The sequence below is a fragment of the Petaurus breviceps genome, unplaced genomic scaffold (assembly GCF_028583685.1).
Source record: "Petaurus breviceps papuanus isolate PSGF00001 unplaced genomic scaffold, PetGlider_PUasm1.0 140, whole genome shotgun sequence".
Lineage (NCBI taxonomy): Eukaryota > Metazoa > Chordata > Mammalia > Diprotodontia > Petauridae > Petaurus > Petaurus breviceps.
This window is the reverse complement of record NW_027185698.1, coordinates 39,127,937-39,131,975: the sequence shown is the minus strand read 5'-3', so window position 1 is coordinate 39,131,975 and position 4,039 is coordinate 39,127,937.

Here is a 4,039-nt window from a genome sequence, read left to right as displayed (position 1 = left end):
TCCCAGAATTCAGATCAAATCACAGAACACTTCTCAAAGTGAGTCCCCAAAACAAAGCTACACATCAGAGCTTATATAGCCTTCTCCTGGCTCAGAGAATGTAACAAACTTATTGACTCACTGGCCAATCAAGAAGTATCTACTGAAAAACAAGCCTCCCACCCCAGGCTTCAGGTGCACTTTAGCCTAGGGTCAGGGAAGATCTTCCAAATCTGCATTCCCATTACAGCTTCCTTTACACAATCATTGCAATTCAATTTCATTAATCTAAACTAAACAGGAACACAGTAGTCTGAATTATGAATTGGGGGGAGCACTGTGGTTTCATTACTTGTAAGCTTTAACTAGAACTAACCATCAAGGAAGGAAGTGTTTTTAAGGAGAAGAAATTGAGACCTCAGTTGCTAGATCACTGCTAATTTGAGACATTCATTGTATTCATTTGTTCTCTTTGATGATTAAACCTGTTTCTCCTCTTCATCAGGTGAAATAAATGTACCACAATTTTAATTCATTTGCTTAGTAACCTGTTGTCTATAAGTAACACGGGTAATTTCAGGAGAGGTTCATTTTCTATAAATCCAATTAACAGAATTTGAATGATTGGAGACTAATTGTACATAATTCTAACTGAATCTGATAAGAATTGAACAACAATAAAGCCAAGTATAAAATGTTAATTACATAAAAGACATCTTTAATTTTTTTTGGCTCCTGCAATTTTATTTATTTTTGTATTTATTTCAAGTGTCTCTTGGACATCGTGGTATCTGCGGTAAATAATATTAACCTCCCAGCTAAAACTTGGGCCAAACTGGTCCTTCCTGGATACAGGTTAGACTCAGTCTTTTACTCAAAGTGGCAGTTGCAATTTTTGCTTGTTACTTGTTTTTTCAAAGTATACCTTTTTAAAAAACCCCAAAGATTTTAGATGGAAAGTGTTAGATTACAAATTATCTAGTCCACTCCCCTAATTGTATAGAGGAGGAAACTGAAGCCTAGAAAGCACAAAGGAATTGTTCAAGATTGCTGTAGCAAGGGAAAGCCAGAGCTGGGACTTAGCACTTAGGACTGCTTGATGGACAAAGCGCAGTCACTTCATCTTTAAGCTCTTTGAAAATCAGTCTCCTCCTTTTAACAAAATTACAAACCATCCCCAAGTCTAGATTTCTCTGACCTATGACTGAGGAATATCTAGTGAAAGGCCACCAGGATAGTGAGAGGGCTCAAAACGGTGTGAGGATCCATTGAAGGTCCTAAGGATGCTGATCCTGGAGAGGGCTGGGTTTCACGAGGCATGAACTAGTGTTTGAAGGGCCATAGTGTGGGATAGGAATTAGATTTGATATATTTGGCCCCAGAGGGAAGACTAGGGCCAATAAATGGAAGACACTGAATATAATGTAATATAATGTTTAAATTGTGAATTCAAGGCAGAGAAACAGACTCATGTTCAGGGAGCTCCCCTAACTGTGATTTACTGATACCAAAACAAAGACTACAGGAAGGTTCTGTATACTAGTTTGTGACATAGGCACCCACAGTTCCATTTGTTCTGGTTCTGGCCAGCTCTTCAGTAATGACTGCACACTGGGCTTGAGTGACTCACTGCTCCACAGGAGAGTCACCCGTTTACACTCAGGTGTGAACAAGCTGCTCAGGTGTACTTTAAAAATGCACCAAAGAAGGGTAGAAAAACCCAATGCCCCTGGGAATTGACCAGGCAAAAGTAAATCAGATGAGAAGGCTTGACTGGAGTGCTACAGTTACTTTGGTGCCTTGTGGTTACATTTATTGGATTTGTCAATCTACTGGTTTCTTTGGACATGTTCTGTCCCACTCCCCTTCAGGAAATGGCTAAGACACCAATACCAGGAAGGCTTTGTTTTCACATGAGGAAGTACTTCCTAAATTGTCCAAAACTGGAATGGATTACCTCACTAGAGTAAATTCCCCACTAGTGGTGCTTTTCAAACAGTCCGGATGGCACCTTATCACACATGGAATGGTGGAGACACCTGCTTCTGTACCAGGTGCTTTTGGTGACTTCTGAAGTTCCTTTGGTCTCTGGGATTTAATGGATCAGTAGACTGCCTCTGAAAGAAGTGAATCCTCCATCACTGAACGTCATTGTCATGGTAGGAATTTTGTAGATTTAATGATGCTTTAGTGATTTTTAAGACATGTTTTTCCTTTATGCTTTCTTGCGTCCAGAAGAATGGGAAACCAAGAAAGCATACCCATTGTTTAGCACTTTATGCAGATGAACTATTGAATATGCACATACAAAAATGAAGTCAAAAATGGTCATTTTAAATGAATAGATTCCTCCATTGTAGAAGACTTCTCTACAGAGGCCAGGTGGCATAGTGAGTAGAGCACTGCCCCTGAAGTCAGGAGGACCTGAGTTCAAATTCGGCCTAGATGTTTAACACTAACTAGCCATGTGACCTTGGGCAAGTCATGTAACCCCAACTGCCCTGCCTTCCACCCTCCAAAAATCAAGAAAAGAAGATTTCTCCGATTCAAGAGAACATGGGGGTTTCCTATAATTTTCTAAGTGGTGCCTTCATTGAGATTAACTGTGATGTCATGGCTGAAGCTATTTTGCATAACCCCAGAGGCACTGATGAAGTTTCAATATAGGTTCCCATTCACTTTTCTCCCTCAGCTAGGGGATTGCAAAGCCTAAAGCATTCAGTGGTGGGTTGGGCTTCAACTCCATATTGTAACCTACTATACTAAGATCTAAATGATTTCCATCTAGTTCCAGAAGTATTAGTTAAAACAAATGGAAAGGGGGGTGGCTAGGTGGCACAGTGAATAGAGCACTGGCCCTATAGTCAGGAGGACCTGAGTTCAAATTCAGCCTCAGACACTTAACACTAGCTGTGTGACCTTGGGCAAGTCACTTAACCCCAACTGCCCTTCCAGAAAGAAAGAAATCTGAAACAAACAGAAAATGGCATGAACCCAACTGACATTCTTAATTACTCATTTACTATGTGATTCCCTGTATTAATTTTTTCCAAAGATCTATCATTTCATCATTCCACTTGAGTCTCCTTTACACTGTAGCAGATGGTCTTCATGAGTTCTTGACAAAATGGGTATCATCTGGTGGACAGCCTCCTAGTGATAAACCTCTCAGATGTATAATTCAGTCCCTGGGCTATATTTTCTTTCCAGCTCTGCAGGTCTAGCCTGAGTTTTCATGTCGCTGATGTTCTATTAAAGTATCAAGATGCATTTAATGCCATATCAGGAGAATTTTAGCAGAGATAACCTATCTAAAATGTAATTAGAAAATGTCATTCTGTTTCTGGCTTCAGACCCTGAGCAAATCACTTAATCTCTAACTCAGTTTCTCATTTGTAAAACAGGAATTTTACCACTTCCCACTGTGAGGTTAAAATTAGATACTATTTGAAAGTACATTGTGAATCTTAAAGCAGTATCAAAATACTATTGTTGTTATTATTATATTGCCATTCCAGGCCCTCCACCATCTAGCTCTAATCTCACTTTTTGGCATTATACCACTTCCCTTTTAATGCCCAATGCTCCAGCCAAACTGGACTGTTTTCTAAATACAACATATTAAGTCAATTTTCTCACTTTGGTCAATATTTTAAAATGAGCACCTGACATGACTTCATTACAGTCATGAGATGGAGGGGGCAAGTACTGCCCTCCCAGCTACCAAGGCTCACATCCTAGGTGTCAGCTTGGATGCTCTGTCCCATACCCTTTCCCCCATATTCGTCATTGGTTCATGTCTGCTCTCATAGACAGCATCTCTCTTTTAGAACCCCTTCTCTTTTCCAACACTGCCACCATCCTCTGTCAGGTCTCATCACTGTACACCTGGACTATCCTGGTTGGTATCCTTGCCTCAAGGCTCTCCTCTCAGCTATCAAAAATCTTAGTGGCTCCTTATCACCTCTGGGATCAAACACTAAATCCCCTCTTTGGTTATTAAAGCCCTCCATTACCTGCTCCTTTCCTGCCTTTCCAATCTTCTTCTACTTTACACCTC